The sequence below is a fragment of the Malania oleifera genome, chromosome 1 (genome assembly GCF_029873635.1).
Source record: "Malania oleifera isolate guangnan ecotype guangnan chromosome 1, ASM2987363v1, whole genome shotgun sequence".
Classification (NCBI taxonomy): domain Eukaryota; kingdom Viridiplantae; phylum Streptophyta; class Magnoliopsida; order Santalales; family Ximeniaceae; genus Malania; species Malania oleifera.
In genome coordinates, this window is record NC_080417.1 from 76857964 (window position 1) to 76878717 (window position 20754).

Here is a 20754-nt window from a genome sequence, read left to right on the forward strand (position 1 = left end):
TATAGGTAGCAATGAAGCAAGTGATGATAAACATGACGGTATGGGCAGATTTGCTTATCGAGGTGCTAGACAAGAGCAACAACCTCGATGGGAGCCAAGGAGTCGAGATAACATCGATAGAAACATCGGAAGCATTAAAATGAAGATTCCTCCTTTTCAAGGGAAAAATAACCCGAATGTATACCTTGAATGGGAGAGGAAGGTTGAGCTCATTTTTGAGTGTCGTAACTATTTCGAAGAAAAGAAGGTGAAATTGGCAGCTGTGGAGTTCACTGACTACGCATTGGTATGGTGGGATCAAATTCTTCTTAGTAGGCGTAGAAACATGGAAAGACCTATTGAGACGTGATCTGAAATGAAGGCAGTGATGAGGAAGCAATTTGTACCAAACCACTACTACCGAGACTTACACCAACGTCTTCAAAGCCTTACCCAAGGTACCAAAAGTATGGAGGACTACCACAAGGAGATGAAGATGGCTATGATTCGGGAAAATATTGAGGAAGATGGAGAAGCTACAATGGCATGATTCTTATGTGGGTTGAACCGGGAAATTGCTAACATAGTGGAGCTGCAACACTATGTGGAGTTAGAGGACATGGTGCATATGGCAATGAAAGTAGAGAGGCAACTCAAACACAAGGGTGGAAACAAGCATGCTACAACAGCTTCGGCATCCCATTCCACATGGAAACCAAATTGGGGGAAATCAAAAGAAGAAATGGATGTTTCCAAATCCAAGGAAGAGAAGGAGAAAGGCAAAGACAAAGTGGGCTGTCATGAAAAAGGTATAACTTCTTCTCAACCTAATAGGTATAGAAATACCAAGTGTTTTAAGTGTTTGGGGACTGGCCATATTGCATCACAATGCTCAAATAAAATAGCAATGATTATAAGAGATGACGGTACTATTGAGACCGATGATGAAGAGAGTGATCATGAGTCCATGCCTTCACTAGAAGATTCTAGTGATGTTGAGTATGTTGTCCATGGCGAGGCATTAGTAACTAGGAGAGCTTTAAACATGCATGTGGTGAAAGATGAAAATGAGGAGCAGCGTGAGAATATATTTCATACTCGATGTTACATCCATGATAAGGAGTGTAGCATGATCATCGATGGAGGGAGCTGCACTAACGTAGCTAGTACCACATTAGTAGAGAAGTTAGGGTTGCAATGCATAAAACATCCTAGGCCTTACAAAATTCAATGGTTGAATGAGTGTGGGAAGGTTAGGGTGAATAAGCAAGTGCTGATTGCATTTTCAATTGGAAAATATTCTGACAAGATTCTATGTGATGTTTTCCCTATGCATGCTAGTCACATCTTATTGGGCAGGCTATGGCAATATGATCGACGTGTCACTCATGATGGGTTCAAGAATAGGTATTCCTTTATAAAAGATGGGAGGAGTGTGACCCTTGTACCATTGATGCCTAAGCAAGTATATGAAGATCAAGTAAGATTGAAAAGAGCAAATGATGAGAAAAACAAAAAAGAGACTAAGAATAAAACAAAAGGAGAGGTAGAGAGCATTGAAATTAGAAAAAAAAAAAAAGTGATAAAAATGAGGGAAAAATAATGAGAAAGGAAAAAGTGAGTTTGTTGACCTTATTGGTCACGCCCAGTTTTGATTATGACAAATACTCATTGTATCTAATGAGTGTTTGAGTTTTTGTGCAGGAATCAAGAATGATAAGATCAAGATGTGCACAAAGCAAGAAAATCTTGAAGGCCAAATCATATTCTTTGTAATATATCTATATTGGTCTGTAATAGTAATTAGGGCATTTGGTTTGTAATAAGCTCACACACATCACACGTATGATTTATTATGTAAGCTCAAACCGAATCATGAATGAGAAAGGACCGTAGAATGACCTTAGGGTGCACCTTCGGTCGACCGACACCAAACTTTTTCGGTGTCTTCAAATTGGACCCCAAGGAATCTTAGGACACACACATATTTCACATATGTTTATTAGGCATTTGAATAGGACTTGTTTGGGTCAATACGAGACCGAAATGCACACTTGGTGCACTTTCGGTCGACCGGCCAAAACAGTTCATTTTTGGCCTGGTCGACCGAACCCTACCTGGGTCAACCGTTGACCTAGGTCCCGGTCGACCGAGACCATGTAGTTCATTTGACCCCGGTCAACCGAACTACCTGGAAGTCAACTTTTTGACCTCCCGGTCGACCGAGCACTTTTGTACTCCAACTACCTAGTCGACCGAAGGGTCTTGGGAGAATTCCCAACGGTCTGGTCGACCAAACCACACAGTTCAAAAGGGCCCGGTCGACCAAACCTCGGAATTTTGGAAAATCGCCCTTCCTCGGTCGACCGACCACTCAGTTCAAAACACCCCTAGTCGACCGAGCCATTTGAGTCCTGGTCGACCAAACCATTTCTGGTCGACCGGACCTCTCGGGTTGCTCCTATTTTTACCGGGGTTAATAATTTTTTAAACAGGGTTAAAATGTCTTAAACGTCATTAACTTTTCTAATAATACCCAATAGGTCCCCAACGATCATATTTTCTCCCTTGCCTATATATATGAGTTCATTTGGGATAATTAGCGAGGGGATTAAAAATATTGATTAAGAGAAATTCTCTGAAAATCCCAAATCCTATAATACTCATATCCAATCCCCATTCACTCATGCTTACCTTCTTCGATCTCTTAAATCCTCTGTAAGTCGATTTAGTGTTTATAGTTAATAGGTTTGCTCTCCCATTCATTTTTGATTGATTTATTTTCATTGAGAGTTAAACCTAAGTATTCTTAGGAGACTTTGTGAATAAGTCTATCCTAAGAAAACTTTGATAGATCTTTTAAGATTTGCACCTTCATTGCAACATCTTAAGAAGATTGTATTTGTTTTTGGTTGCAAAAACATTTTCAAATATCTACTGTGTTTTTATCTTGAACATATTTGATGAGATATTTGCTAGTGTGATAAAATCTTTGTTGCAATATTCGCTAACTCATATATCCCTTGCTAAATACAAAGATTGAATATCCTTTCGCAAAACCAAACTTATACATTGCTAGAACTTCATATACATATTTGTATTGAGAAAACTTGTTGATTGAAATATATGAAGTTTGGATAATATCTTTGTTTGAGCACTTCGATTGAATATCCTGTGATACAAAGATCATTTAGGTTTGCACTCTCACGCACTCATTACTACGATAGTAAATCTATTTAAAAGTTGACATCTTAGACCACATTGAGCTTATAAATTATTTCATATTTGTGGTGTATAATATTGCGCGAATTTGGGTACATATTTGCTTTACTTGAAAGCACAATCACTGTACCATTTCATTGTAATACACTTTGGTTGTATTTCCAGGCACGGGCCTGAAGAGGGAGACTAGCCCTGGAATAGTCCCGGATTGGCTTAGACCCGGTTAGGAAAGCTAGGTGCGTCGTCCTGTTAAGGCGTGTAGGTTGAGGTCAGCCCCACTAATTGACCTGGTTAAGGTTAAGGTCAGCCCTGTGTTAATTTGATCTGGTTGTAAACGGTGTCGCTCCACCCTTAAGTGAGCTACTAGTGGAATCCTCAAGCTTACGAGCTTGAGGCAGGGACGTAGGCACAGTTGGCTGAACCCCGATAACATATCGTGTGTTTGCTTACATTTCCGCATTTTACATTTACCGCACATGTATGTTATGGGTGAATGATGCCTATGACTTAATTTTCATATTATATTTATCTACGCATTTGGAAATTGCATAGACAGACCCTAGGTTGTGCATATACTGTTGTTGAATACATTAACCTAGGAGAAAAAGTTTAAAATTCCAATTCACCCCCCTCTTGGGAATACACAAATTCTAACAGAGTTTGTATGCAAAAGAAAAAGAGTGTATGAAAGTTTTTTATGCACAAAGTCCTCTAGTTGTACTCATGTACAAGGAGGCATATTTGAGCACTAACGAACTCACCTCTTCCTTACCTAGTGCTATTGTTTCTTTGTTGCAGGAATACAAGGATGTCTTTCCTGTGGACGTGCCCAATGGTTTGCCACCAATTAGAGGAATTGAGCATCAGATTGACTTCATCCTCGGGGCTACGATTCCCAACCGTCCAACCTATAGGAGCAGCCCCGAGGAGACTAAGGAACTTCAAAGACAAGTTGAGGAGCTGCTTGCCAAGGGGCATGTGAGGGAAAGCATGAGTCCGTGTGTGGTACCCGTGCTACTGGTACCGAAGAAAGATGGATCATGGAGGATGTGCGTCGACTGTAGAGCCATCAATAAAATCACTGTAAAGTATCGTCATCCTATCCCTAGACTAGATGACATGTTAGATGAACTGCATGGCTCTTGCATCTTTTCTAAAATTGATTTAAAAAGTGGCTACCATCAAATAAGAATGAAATCAGGTGATGAATGGAAAACTGCATTTAAGACAAAGTACGGTTTGTATGAATGGATGGTTATGCCCTTTGGTCTGACTAATGCACCTAGTACTTTCATGCGCTTGATGAATCATGTGTTGCATGCATTTATAAGCAGATTTGTTGTTGTCTACTTTGACGACATCCTAGTGTATAGCAAGAATCTTGATGATCATTTGGATCATTTGAAAGGTGTACTAGATGTTCTTAAAAAAGAAAAATTGTTTGCTAACCTAAAGAAATGTAATTTTTACTTGGAAAAGGTTATTTTCTTGGGTTATATGGCGAGTGCTAAAGGCGTAGAAGTGGATGAGGAAAAGGTGAAAGCAATAAAAGATTGGCCAACACCTAAATATGTGACTAATGTACGTAGTTTTCATGGGTTGGCTAGTTTTTATAAGCCGTTTGTGAGAGATTTTAGCACCATTGCTGCACCTTTAACTGAAGTGATAAAAAAGAACATGGGGTTTAAATGGGGTAATGCACAAGAACATTCTTTTTAAATGTTTAAAGATAGGTTATGTTCTACTCCATTGTTGCTTTTACCTGATTTCACTAAAACTTTTGAGATTGAATGTGATGCCTCCGGGATTGGTATTGGAGCTGTTTTGATGCAGGATAAGCGTACCATTGCATATTTTAGTGAAAAGCTCAATGGGTCAGCATTGAACTACTCCACGTATGATAAAGAACTGTATGCCTTGGTGAGGGCATTGGAGACGTGGCAACCCTACTTGTGGCCTAAAGAATTCGTGATCCACTCTGATCATGAATCATTAAAGCATTTGAAGGGGCAAGGTAAGCTAAATCGCCGCCATGCCAAATGGGTAGAGTTCATCGAAACCTTCCCATATGTCATTCAGTACAAGCAAGGGAAAGAAAATGTCGTGGCTGATGCACTTTCTCGCAGGTATGCCTTAATTACTACACTTAGCACTAAGCTATTGGGTTTTGAGCACATAAAGGATTTATATGCTAAAGATTCTGATTTTTCTAATGTGTATGAGGCATGTGATAAAGTTGTGTTTCATAAATTCTATAGGAATGATGGATATTTGTTTAGGGAGAATAGACTTTGTGTGCCTAACTGCTCCTTAAGAGAATTGCTTGTGCGAGAGTCACATAGCGGGGCTTTGATGGGACATTTTGGGGTACAAAAGACTTTAGATGTTCTGCATGAACACTTCTGTTGGCCACATATGCGTAGAGGTGTAGAGAGAGTGTGTTCTAGATGCATTTCATGTGAACAAGCTAAGTCTAAGGTCTTACCTCATGGCCTTTATACTCCTTTGCCTGTACCTAGCGAACCTTAGGTAGACATTTCAATGGATTTCATATTAGGTTTGCCTAGGTCCAAAGGGGGCAGGGACTCTATATTTGTGGTGGTTGATAGATTTTCTAAAATGGCACATTTTATTCCTTGCCATAAAACTGATGATGCCACAAATATAGCCAATTTATTTTTTAGGGACATTGTGCGATTGCATGGCATTCCTAGGACAATTGTGAGTGATAGGGATGTTAAATTCCTTAGCTACTTTTGGAAGGTTTTGTGGGGAAAGTTAGGAACTAAGCTATTGTTTTCTACTACTTTCCATCCTCAAACCAATGGTCAAATCGAAGTAGTTAATCGGACTTTAGCTACCTTATTGCGTGCGGCTATTCTTGGGAATTTAAAATCATGGGAAGAATGCATACCACTTGTTGAGTTTGCTTATAATAGAACTGTGCATGCTTCTACTAATTTTTCTCCATTTGAAATTGTTTATGGTTTTAATCCTTTGACTCCATTGGATTTGATGCTGCTACCTATGAATGAGATAGCTAGCTTAGACGGACGACACAAGGCTAACTTGGTGAAGAGGATCCATGAACAAGCACGGTAGCACATCGAAAAGAAGAACCAACAATATTCATCTCAAGCTAATAAGGGGCGCAAGTTCGTTACTTTTGAACCGAGAGATTAGGTATGGGTGCATATGAGAAAAGAGAGGTTTCCTACTAAAAGGAAAACAAAGCTACACCCAAGGGGTGATGGACCTTTTCAAGTGGTAGAGAAGATCAACAATAATGCATACAAGTTGGATCTACTGGGTGAGCATAACATCAATGCAACTTTCAACGTTTCTAATTTATCCTTTTTTTGATGTAGGTGATGATTCGAGGACAAATCTTTTTTAAGAGAGGGGGAATGATATGAACCCACAAGCTCCGATTGCACACAATGATCTGCACATGCCAAGTAGACCCATCACAAGAGCTAGAACCAAGAAGGTCAAGGAGGCTATGCAAGGACTAATCGAGAATTTTCTTGAGCAAGAGTCAATGAGGGCCATGGACACTAAAGAAAAGGACTTTCTTGAAGAGTCTAAGATGGTAAATTGTCTAAAGACATGTGAAGCTAGAACCTTAAGCCAATAAGGGCTGTTTGGGAAATTTTTATGGACAAAATAGTGGGCCAATTGTGTCAATTAAACATGACATGTGACTTGCACATGTTTCATTAAATGACATGGCATGCTTAAGGTTATGTGGGCCTATTTTATTGGCCAGATTGATGTCATAGCCTATTTTTATTAGCCAAACAAATGTCATAGGTTTCTTTTATTTTCTATAAGTAGCCAACTCTCTATTGTATTAAAGGATGATTATTTTTGGCTGAAAACAATTACAAGTGAGGTTTATTTCTCTTCAAATTCTTCATTGAACTTTCACCGAACTTATCAAAGGTGCTACCTTTGTGGCGTTCATCCATTAATTTGATATTCTTGGTTTGTGCTTCACGTCAAGCAATAGGTCAAGGATCCACTGCCATGTTGAATTTTATTTTGGGTTTGGAGTTTTGATAAATCTGATTTGGGGTCTCCGGACGTTCATTCTTGGGGTTCCGTATCACTTACGACTGCGAGATTTTAAAACTATAAGTGAATATAATTCACTTTTGATCAAAATTAGCTCTCAATTGAAGTTATGTGGACAAAAAATTGCCGATGATGATATGTTAGAAAAAACACATTCGACTTTTCATGCCTCGAATGTGCTCCTGCAACAGCAATATCTAGAGCGTAGATCTACAAAATATTCTAAGCTAATTTCTTGTTTACTTGTGACTGAACAAAATAATGAGCTTTTGTTAAAAAAAATCATCAATCTCGTCCAACTAGCTTAACACTATTCCCTAAAGTGAATGTGGCTTTTTCTCAAGGTCATGGACGAGGTTGTGATGGTAAAAGAGGTTGTGGTAAGAAAAATTGTTGGACCCGTGATGATCATTCTTCAAAGTTTGAAAGCAAAAGTATTGAAAAGACTCAAAGGAAATGGGTAAAGAATAAAGAAAGTTCTGAACAAAATAAAAAAGTGGCAAATTTGATCATTTGATTGGGGATGGAAATGTCTACTATTAAATTATCTTTATGTTTATGTTATTTTGAGAAAATTAATTTATGTAGTTTTTAAAAGTTTTACATATAATGTGCTTGGTAATATTTTGTTATCTTTCTTAATTCTTAAATTTTATTTTTCATTTACTAGATCATAGAAAATAAACTTGATAAAATGGAGGATGACATGTTTTTGGTGGACAGTGGCACGACTCACACAAGTCTTCATGTTAAAAAATATTTCTTGCAATTAACATTAGTTGAAATTAATGTTATAAATGTAATAGAGGGCTTTGGAAGAGTTCACATTATGTTTCCAAATGGGACAAAATTATGTATTGATGAGACATTGCATTTTAGTAGATCCCGAAGAAATCTACTAAGTTTTAAAGATATATGTTGCAATGGATATCATGTTGACACCAAAAATGAAGGAGATATGGAATATCTTTTTATTACATCTACAGTTTCAAATCAAAAGATCATATTAGAAAATTTTTTCAAGCTTTTCATCTAGCCTATATTTCACAAAAATAAGGATGGTTGAATTAAATTTTATGCACCGGAAGTGCTCCAAGCCTAGAAGCTTTATACTTTGGCATGATCGTCTTGGCCATCTTGGTTCAACTATGATGTGATAAATCATTGAAAATACACATGGACATCCATTAAAGGATCAGAAAGTTCTTTTACCTGGTGATTATTTTTGTACTTCTTGTGCTCAAGGAAAACTACTTGTTAGACCTTCTCCATCTAAATTATCTTTAGAGTCTCCATCTTTTCTATAAAAAATACAAGGAGATATTTGTGGTCCAATCCATCCATCTTGCGGACCATTTTGATATTTCATGGTTTTAATTGATGCTCCCACTTGATGGTCACATGTTTGTCTACTTTCAACTCATAATGTTGCTTTTGCTAAATTTCTTGCTCAAATAATAAAGTTAAGATCAAGTTTTCCTCATCATCCCATTCAGAATGTCTGTTTAGACAATGTGGGTGAATTTTCTTCAAAAGCATTTTATGACTATTGCATGTCAATAGGAATAAGTGTTGAACATTCTATTACACATGTTCATATACAAAATGGTTTAGCGGAAACCTTCATTAAGCGTTTACAATTTATTGCTAGACCTATGCTTATGTGATCAAAGCTTCTTGCATCCACTTAGGGTCATGCTATAGTGCATGCTACATTAGACCAACTGCATATCACAAGTTTTCACCTTCACACCTTATGGCTTGACCTTCACAGCACGTGGCTTGAACCACTAACAGGTGATCTATTTAGAGCAAGATTTCTAGATTGTCAATTTGATGAATCAGTTTTCCCTTCATTAGGAGAAGGAAAAGGTAAAGGATTAAAAAGACAAGAAATTTGTTGGAACATACCAACTTTGTCTAATCTTGATACACACACAAATCAATGTGAACTTGAACTTCAAAGAATAATTCATTTGTAGAATGCTACAAATCAATTGCCAGATGTTTTTATAAACACCAAAAGAGTCACTCAATCACATGTTTCGACTGCAAATATTCCTGCTAGATTGATTGTCCCTGAAGAACACCCAATGGGAATAGCAGCCAATGAATCTAAAGTGCGCCAGAAGCATGGTAGACCAATTGGTGCAAAGGATACTATAGTTCCTTGAAAGAAAAAGGAAATTAATAAAAGTGACACTCCAAAAGAGTTCATTAACACTCAAGAAGAGTTTAAAAGAAATATAGATCAACAATCCCATATTTCCACATAAGCAACACCATAAGTGGTTCCGGTATCGAAAAATTATGAGATCTCATTAAATTTTGGAAATATGCAAAGAAGAAATGAAGTTGTTGTTGACAATGTGTTTACATATGCGATTGCTTTGGAAATTATTAACGATAATGAGCCTAAGCCTCAAACTGTAGAAGAATGTCGATATCAAAATGATTGGCCAAAATGAGAAGAATCAAAACATGCTGAGCGAGACTCATTAGCCAAACGTAAGTTATTTGGACCAGTAGTCCAAACACTTGAGAATGTCAAACTTGTTGGGTATAAATGGGTTTTTGTACGTAAAACACATGAAATGAATGAAATTGTGAGATACAAGGTGTGTCTTATAGCACAAGGTTTCTCCCAAAGGCTTGGTATAGATTATAATGAGACCTATTCCCCTGTTATGGATGCAACTACTTTCAAATTTTTGATTAGTTTAACGGTTTCTGAAGGACTCAATATACGCCTCATGGACGTAGTAACAACTTACTTGTATGGCTCATTGGATAATGACATAAATATGAAAATCCCTGAAGGATTTAAAATTCCAGAAGCATATAATCCAAAACAACGACAAATGTATTCTATTAAATTACAAAGATCCTTGTATAGATTGAAGCAATTTGGATGAATGAGGTACAATCGTCTAAGTGAATATTTGTTGAAAATTGGATATGAAAATAATCTTATTTGTCCTTGTGTTTTCATTAAGAAGATAAATTCTGGATTTGCTATAGTTGCAGTTTATGTTGATGACATAAACATAGTAGGAATCGTAGAAGAGATTTCAACAACTACTGACTACTTAATGAAAGAATTTGAGATAAAGGATCATGGGAAGTCAAAATTTTGCCTTTGTTTTCAAGTTGAACATTTAACAAGTGGAATTCTTATTCATCAATTATCTTATGTAGAAAAAATCTTGAAACAATTTTATATGGATAAATCTTATCCATTAAGCTCTTTGATGGTTGTTTGTTCCCTTGATGTGAAAAAGAATCTTTTTCGTCCTCGAGAAGATGATGAAGAAATCCTTGGTCCTAAAGTTCCCTATCTTAGTGCAATAGGAGCACTCTTGTATCTTGCAAATTGCATTAGACTAGATATAGCTTTTGCGGTAAATTTGCTTGCAAGGTTTAGTTCTACACCAACTCAGAGACATTGGAATGGAGTAAAACATGTTCTTCGCTATCTCCGCGGCACATATGATATGGATTTGTTTTACCCAAAGAGAGTAAAGTCTGTGTTGAAAGGATATGCTGATGTTGGATATCTTTTTTATCCTCATAAAGCTTGATCACAAACAGGCTATATTTTTACATGTGATGATACTGCTATCACATGGTGATCTGTAAAGCAAACGATCACTACTACCTCTTCAAACCATTCAGAAATATTGGCAGTTCACGAAGCAAGTCATGAATGTGTATGGTTAGGAACTATAATCCAACATATTAAAGGGACAAGTGGATTATCACTGGAGAATGACATGCCTACAATGTTGTATGAGGACAATGCAGCATATATTGCACAAATAAAAGGTGGGTACATAAAAGGTAATAGAACTAAATATATTTCACCGAAGTTCTTTTACACTCATAAACTTCTGAAAGAAAGGAGATGTTAACATTTGCAAAATTTGTTCAAGTGACAACTCAGCAGATCTAAAAGCATTGCCTACTTCAATTTTCAAGAAGCATGTACATAACATTGGAATGCAACAACTTAAGGACATTTCTTAATTGATTGTATTTTTTCGGGGAAGTATATTGTACTCTTTTTCCTTCGTTAAGTTTTGTCCCACAGGGCTTTCCCTAGCAAAGGTTTTAATGATGCATATTTATAGTGTATAGTCATCCAATGGGAAGTGTTGTTAAACATGTATATTTATGTGAATGACTATCTAGATAATAGGCTACAAATTGGTATTTGTGGACTAAGGAAAGTGTAGTAGATGGAATATACTGAAGTTGTATTTGGGAAAATGTAAATTTCAGGGTGTTGAGTTGGGAACACAGGAATAGTTTTGGAATATTTTGTGGGCTTCTTAGTAAGTTGGATAAGGGTATAAATTAAGTCAGTATTTTTTTTTTCATAAAATTATTATTAATTAAATAGCATTGATTTTCAGGAAATATGTATGATATATAATTATGTTGGGAAATGCTATTGTTGAACAGGGAAATGATTTTAACACATTTTATATGGAATTATGATTTTAGAATAAATTATGGGTTTATAAGGCTATGTACATTTGTGTGGCATGAGTATAATAGTTCCATAAAACTATGTTATATTGAAAAATTATGATTTCCCCAAAATAAGCATGTTATAGCAGTTTTCAGGAAAACCATAAAAATAGTACAAGAGTTATGGTTTTATGAATATTATGTTGAACAGTGCAAGAATTTCATGTACGAGTGTGTTATGATAAGCTGGCATAAATGTCATGATTTACAAGTTATAATATGCAAGAATTTCATGAACAAATATGTTATGATAAGCCAACATAAATGTCGTGATTATACAAGTTATTTCAAGATTCAAGAAATAATATCATGTCATGTTTTACCCTAAAATACAAAACTGCTATGTTTTAATATCATGAAAGGTATTATATGTTATCAGAACCCGAATAGTTTAGTTTAGTTTCACGAAGCACGGTACCGTAGTTATATGTTTATGATTATGAATATATTAGTGCTACAACACATCTTATGTAGAGTGTGAGAGATGACAGTCGATGTGGCTTTATGGGAGTGTCGTAGTTCCCCTGGTAGTCTGGCATAAGTGGAACAAGCCCATCGTACTTACACATACCTATATTTGACTTAGCATGGTCGGCCAACCATTGCTAGGTCCCACCTTCGGGTCGCACAACCCTGTCATGTGGGGGGGTAAGACATGACGATAGCTAACTAACTATCTATCCTAGGTAATAATTCAAGTGTGAAATGATTATATAAAATGATTTTCTCAGTATAGAAATTTAGTACGATACGCTATGTTGTGATAAACCATGATATATTCAAATATAATACAATTGTTATACAAATTACGAATTGTGCACTGTTTATATGTATATCAAGAAAAATGGTCATGTTGCCACACACTGATATTAATTTGTCTCCCTTACTGAGAGGTGTCGTACCCCAGCATTACAAACATTTCAGGAAATCTAGGTAGAAGAGCGAATAGAGTCCCGCAGCAGTAGAAGAGGAGTAGACTACCCTATCTGTAGGATAAGTGGATTGAGCTAGGGTTAGATGGACTTTGGGGTTAAAACCCTAGGAGCACTTTTTGCTCTTTTGTGGATGACTGTATATGTACATGACAGATTTAATAGAACTCTGGTATGGTTTCTGGTATTTATGACATGTAAATATGATTTTAAGTTTCCTACTGCTTAGGTACCTGAATTTTATGATAGATATATCCCTAGTACCCATGGATCCAAGTTGACCATGACTATGATAGTTTAGCTGGATATTATGTATGTTATTATGTGAAAAAAATAAAATAAATATGGTAAAATAGGCATGTCGTTACAGTTTTGGTATTAGAGCCAAGTTTGCTAGGTTCTATAGACTCTAGAGTGCAGCGGAAACAATACCAGAGTATAGGAAAAGGAGTTAGGGTTTTGTTCTACAATTTAGAGGTAGGACTTTCGTGGTGGTTTCTGTGTCTCTCCTAGGGTGACGATTTTAGGAAAGCCATAGTAATATATTGCCGAGTTGTGTTTCTGAAATGTAGGACTGGATCTTGAATTAAGATAAAGATGTTAATATAGAAGGGATAATATGAGTTTTTGTTAGATATGTAAGTTATAAGGACGGGGGTCCCTAAGTCATGTTTATTATATTTTTAGGATGGACCCTAGAGGTGGCAGTGCATATGCGAGCGGTAGTGATGGTGTAGGGCCCTTGGGTGCAAGCAGTTCTGATTCAGATGCAGTATTACGTAGTGTGGCTCAGAAGGTCATGACTGAGATTGCACGGAGTACTAGAGAGCAGGGAGGCCTGACTGTAGGACATAGGTGTACGATAGAGAAATTTACCAAGATGAATCCTCCAGCATTTTTAGGAGGAGCAGATCCTGCAGTCGCTAAAAACTAGATGTAGAAAATAAAGAAAGTATTGGTGGTACTGCAGTCCACGGAGGAATAGAGGGTCTTATTCGCTGCCTATAAACTGAGAAGGGAGGCTGAAAGGTGGTGGACTGCGGTGAAACTATTGGAGGAATAGAGAGCGGTGCCTATAGCTATGACTTGGTGCTGGTTTAAAGATTTGTTTTTCGATAGATACTTTTTGGCCATTATTAGGGAGGCTAAAGTAGAGGAGTTCCTAAATTTGAAGCATGGATAGCAAACAGTCTAGCAATACACGGTGAGGTTCATAAAGTTGTCCCGCTTTGCCCCGTACATCATACCCAATGAGGCAAAGAAAGTGAGACAGTTTGAAAGAGGTCTCAGGTGAGAAATTTATAAAGAGGTAGAAATGTGGAAAATGTAGGACTTTGCTGAGTTGGTAGATAGAGCAGTTATGGCTGAGGCCGGTGAGTGGATAGGTGCATAGAAGCAGGGACCAGGGATCTAGTAGAGGCCAGTGAAGGAGAGGAAATTATGGCAGAGGACAGAGGCAGGAGACTAAGGGTCGTGAGGTTCAGGGAGTGCAGACCTTCCCTTTATGTCAGACATGTGGAAAGAGACACTTTGGAGAGTGTCGAGCAGGGAGAGGCGTCTGCTATCGCTGTGGTAGACTGGGACATTTGGTATGAAATTGTCCTTCACCACGGGTACTGCACCAGCTCCCAAACCACACCAAGGAGGTTATCAGGTGCCTCATGGAGGCCAACAGAGGAATGTAGCTCTGGCAAGGGTATATGCTTTGACGCCGGGAGACACGGAGACCACAGACAATGTTGTGATAGGTAACTTTACTATTTTATCATATCAAACTATTGTTTTATTTGATAGGTGCCACCCACTCTTTTATGTCTACGGGGTATGTTGAATTGGCTAGTATGAAGACACGATTATTAGATGTTGAACTATCAGTAGCAACACCGACATGGTCAGTGGTGAGGTGTCGTAGGGTGTTCAGGGCCTATCTAGTAGATATTCAAGGGGGAGAGTACTACCAGCTGATCTAATTGTGCTAAATTTGCATGGATTCGATGTAATACTGAGTATGGATTGGTTGACTACTAACCATGCAAGTATTGACTGTCATCTAAAAGAGGTAATTTTCAGACCACCAGGAAAGCTAGAATTCAGATTTGTGGGATCGCGGGTGCAATTCCCACCTCAATTAGTGTCAGCCATGCAGACAAGAAGACTACTCTGGGATGGATGTCAGGGATTTATGGCTCATGTAAAGGATGTGATAGAAAGTGAATTAAAGCTTGCCAGTACACCAGTGGTTAAGGAGTTTTTAGACGTATTTCCAAAGGAATTACCTGGGTTGCCTCCCGACCGTGAGATAGATTTTACTATCGACTTTATTCCAGGGACAATGCCGATTTCTAAAACTCCTTACTAAATGGCTCCAACAAAATTGGGAGAATTAAAGGATCAGTTGTAGGATTTATTGAATAAAGGATTTATCAGACCTAATGTATCACCCTGGGGAGCTCCAGTACTATTTATGAAAAAGAAGGACGGGTCTATGAGGATGTGCATAGATTACAGAGAAATAAACAAAGCAATAATTAAGAATAGGTATCCTTTACCTTGTATAGACGACTTATTTGATCAACTTCAGGGCACACGGGTCTATTCCAAGATCAACCTCAAGTCAGATTATCGCCAGGTGAAAGTTAAAATTGAGGATATTTCAAAGACAGCTTTCAGGACCAGGTATAGGCATTATGAATTTTTAGTTATGCCATTTGGTCTGACGAATGCTTCTATTGTATTCATGGATTTTATGAATAGAGTCTTTCACTAGTATTTAGACCAGTTCGTTGTAGTTTTCATTGATGACATACTAGTCTACTCGAGAAGTTTTGAGGAGCATGCGATCCACTTAAGGCTAGTACTTTTTCACACAGAAGGAGTTAAACATGTGGCAGCGAAGATGGTTAGAGCTCATCAAGGATTATGACTGTACTATCAGCTAGCATCTATGTAAAGCTAATGTGGTGGTTGATGCATTGAGCCGAAAATCAGAGGAAACAGCACAGTTAGCAGCAGTAGTTCAACACCCGATCTAGATGAACTTGGAAAGGCTTGGCGTGGAATTAGTAGAGAGTGATCACTTGGCATTTATTGCCAACCTGGTGATGCAGCCTACTTTACATGAAAAGATTAAAGCAGCCTAGAAGAATGACGTAGAATTGATGGAGTTGATAGAGAAAGTATAGGACAGACAGGGGGAGGAGTTTAGTATATATGATGGTGGAGCTCTATGGTTCCGTACTAGGCTGTGAGTGCCTATAGATGTGAACATTAGAAGAACAATCCTAGAGGAGGCTCATAGATCCTTATACACAGTTCATCTAGGTAGCACTAAAATGTATAGGGATCTGTGAGAGTATTTCTAGTGGAGCAATTTGAAGAGAGAGATTACTGAATTTGTGCAATAGTGCTTAATGTGCCAACATGTAAAAGTTGAGCACAAAAGACCGGCGGGCCAATTACAGCCACTTTACATCCCAGAGTGGAAATGAGATCACATTTCTATGGACTTTATGATGGGTTTACCGCTGGTACGATAGGGGCAGAATGCTATTTGGGTGGTCATTGATAGACTGATGAAGACAACTCACTTTATTCCTCTTAAAATTAACTACTTCATGGACAGACTGGCAGAAATATATATTTAAGAAATAGTACGATCACATAGTGTGCCAGTGTTTATAGTATCAGACTGTGACCCACGTTTCATGTCACGATTTTGGAGGAGCTTGGAGGAGGTTCTAGGGTCTTAGTTGTCATTTAGCACGACATTTCATCCTCATACGGATGGGCAGTTAGAGAGGATGATTCAGATATTAGAGGATATGCTACGAGCATGTGTGCCGGATTTTGGGGATAGTTAGATCCAATATTTACTGCTGGTAGAGTTTGCATACAATAACAGCTATCAAACTAGTATCGGCATGGCACCTTACGAGGCGTTATATGGTAGGAGATGTCATTCTCCTCTATACTGGGATGAGTTTGGTGAGAGGTTTGTTTTGGAACTAGAAATAGTGCAGTGTGCATACGACAAAGTCCGGCTTCTTAGAGAAAGAATTAGTGCAGATTAGAGCCGGCAGAAAAGCTATATAGATAATCGCCGCTGGAAATTGGAATTTGAGATAGGAGACCATGTATTTCTGAAAATAGCACCATTGAAAGGTACTATGAGGTTTGGGAGGACGGGTAAGCTGAGCCCTAGGTTTATTGGCCCTTTCGAGATACTTGAGAGAGTGGGGTCAATTGCCTACCGGCTAGCCTTACCACCAGTTTTATCCAGAATACATGACGTCTTTCATGCTTCTATGCTGAAGAAATATATCCCAGATCCCTCCCACGTGATCAGTTATGCGGGAATAGAACTCAGAGAATTACTAGCTTATGAGGAAATACCAATTTAGATCTTAGAAAGAAAAGAATAGGAATTGCATAATAAGAAAATTCCATTAGTAAAAATCCTGTGGAGGAATCATGTGGTGGAAGACGCTTCATGAGAGCTTGAGGAAGAAGTATGATAAAAATACCCACATCTATTTAGTGGGGACCAGTAGTAGACAAAGGGAGAATTTTATGCTTAGTAGATGCAGTTTGATTTATTTTATGTTAAGCAGAATAATGTATGTATAAGTGATATTATACGTTATAGGATAGGTAGTGTTTTGATTTTGGGAGAATTTTTCTTTTATGTATATCATGTAATCTCCCAGAACCCTGTATGTAACCACGGTATTCCTCCGCCATAAGTGAGGGTAAATAATAAAATAAGTAGCCCATTTTCCTCAAAGGATGGTGTTCAATACATATATTAAATTTCCAGGATGAAATTTTATAAGGAGGGGAGAATGTAGAGACTTAAAGGATTATGGTAATTAAATAATAAGAGAAAGGAGAGAAAAAGAAACTTCAAAAAAGGATTCAACAAGGTCTTGTCGATGAGTGCAGAGTTCTCGTCGACGAACAAGCTTCTTGGGCTCGTCAACGTGGACGCGTGTCTCATGGACGAGAACTTACTGAGAGGGTTGTTTCCTAGATCTGAAATTCATCGATGAGGGTCAAGTGCTCATCGATGAACCTCCTTCATGAACTCGTAGACGAGGTGTCGTGGCTTGTCAACGAGGCCACGTGGACAAGCACTTTATATAAGGCCAAAAATCTCTCTCTCTCTCTCTCTCTCTCTCTCTCTCTCTCTCTCTCTCCCTCTCTCTCTCTCTCTCTCTCTCTCTCCCTCTCTCTCTCTCTCTCTAACTTCATCTCCCTCTTCTCTTCCCTAGGATTCTGACTTTGTTATTCGTCGGATCGATGATCTGAAGCCGCCACGTTACTCTTGGGAAGATTCTTTTCAAGTCTGCTGGAGTAAATCGTTGGTTAGGCCAACTTGAGCACCGTCCCAAAATCTAGGTAAGTTGGTTATTTTAATATTTTATAAGGTATTTGGTATTTCTGGACTAAGGAAAGTGTGGTAGATGGAATATACTGAAGTTGTATTTAGGGAAATATAAATTTCAAGGTGTTGAGTTGAGAACACCACAGGTGTAGTTTTGGAATATTTTGTGGGTTTCTTAGTAAGTCAGGTAAGGGGATAAATTAAGTCAGTACTTTTTTCATGAAATTATTATGAATTAAATAGCATTTATTTTCAGGAAATATGTATGATATAGAATTATGTTGAGAAATACTGTTGTTGATCAGGGAAATGATTTTAACATATTTTATATGGAATTATGATTTTAGAATAAATTATGGGCTTACAAGGCTATGTACATTTGGGTGGCATGAGTATGATATTTCCATAAAACTATGTTATATTAAAATATTATGATTTCCCCAAGATAAGCATGTTATAGCAGTTTTCATGAAAACCATAAAAACAGTACAAGAGCTATGGATTTATGAACATTATGTTGAACAGTGCAAAAATTTCATGTACAAGTATGTTATGATAAGCCAGCGTAAATGTCATGATTTATAAGTTACGATATGCAAGAATTTCATGAACAAGTATGTTATGATAAGCCGGCGTAAATGCCGTGATGATGCAAGTTATGTCAAGATTCAAGAAATAATATCATGTCATGTTTTATCCTGAAATATGAAATTTCTACGTTTTAATATCATGAAAGAACCCAGATAGTTTAGTTTAGTTTCACGAAGCACGGTACCGTAGCTATATGATTTGATTATGAATATGTTAGTGCTACCACACATCTTATGTAGAGTGTGGGAGATGGCAGTCGATGTGGCTTTATGAGAGTGTCGTAGTTCCCCTGGTAGTCCGACACAGGTGGAACAGGCCCATCGTACTTACACATACCTATGTTTGACTTAGTATGGTCGGCCAGCCATTGTTAGGTCCCGCCTTCGGGCCGCACAACCCTGTCATGTGAGGAGTAAGACATGACGATTGCTAACTAATTATCTATCCTGGGTAATAATTCAAGTATGATATGATTATATAAGATGATTTTCTTAGTACAAAAATTTAGTACGATATGCTATGTTATGATAAACCATGATATATTCAAATATGATACAACTGTTATACGAGTTACGAATTATGTACTATTTATATGTATATCACGAAAAATGGTCATGTTGCCACACCCTGATATTAATTTGTCTCCCTTACTAAGAGGTGTCGCACCCCAGCATTACAAACATTTCAGGAAATCCAGGTAGGAGGGTGGATAGAGCCCCACAGCAGTATAAGAGGATTGGACTGCCCTATCTGTAGGGTAAAAGGATTGAGCTAGGGTTAGATGGACTTTGGGGTTGAAACCCTAGGAGCACTTTTTGGCCTTTTGTGGATGACTGTATGTATATGTATATAACAGATTTAATAGAACTCTGGTATGGTTTCTGGTACTTATGGCATGTATATGATTTTATATTTCCCGCTACTTAGATATCAGAGTTTTATGATAGATATATCCCTAGTACCCATGGGTCCAAGTTGACCATGACTATGATAGTTTAGCTGAATATTATGTATGTTATTATGTGAAAAAATAAAATTAAAAAAATATGGTAAAATAGCCAGGTCATTATAGCAGGTGACCATTGAAAAGTTTGCCATTTATGTACGATCATAAATGAACATTGAGAAAGCCTGTGAACGTTGGGAGATCACTATTTAAGCAACGAAGATGAGGTATGTTCTCCCCACGTTACATTCATTTAAAACCCTAGATTTCTTGCAATTTGAAATTTGAGTTGAGATTTTTTATAGTTGGAAATAGAAATTACTGTATTTTTTTTAAAATTTACTGGTATTGAAGTGAGTTTATTGATTTAAAACATTATCCGTGGAACCCAAAAATTGAGGTTTAGGTTTTTATTTCATCTCAAGTTTATTTCAATATGTAAATGATGAATGTGTAAATTTTATTGTCAATTGGCATAATTATTGAATTTAGTTTTAATTTTGAAGTCTTATGCTTCGAAACATAAATTTTTATGTTGAGGTTTATATTTAATTTCATAATTATTTGAATGTTTAATCAATCAATTTATAATTTTTTTAGGTTAGGGTTTTTATTTCATCTTATATTTATTTGAATATATAAATGATGAATGTATAAATTTTATTTTAATTTGCATGATTATTGAATTTAGTTTTAATTTTGAAGTCATATGCTTTGAATCTTAACTCTGCCTATGATGCACTTAATGTCCTAATTTTTTTTCACACACCCAAGCCTGGGTAAAGGAGGAGGGTTGAGTTAGGTAGCTGAAGGCCAGTGTAAAATTTGTCAAATTACTATGATATGAATCTTTACCGAGTATTCGAGAGTAAGTATTTAATATCTTTGAATCTATCAAAAGAAATGGTCTATGATCGCATAAATTGGCGAAAAATAATTCATATAACCGACCCCACCTAGTGGGACTAAGGCTTGGTTTTGTTGTTTCTTGTTGTTATTGTTGTTGTTGTTGTTGTGTTTTTTATTTAATTTCATGATTATTTAAATGTTTAATCAATTAATGTGTAAATTTTATTGTGGCCTTTACTAAA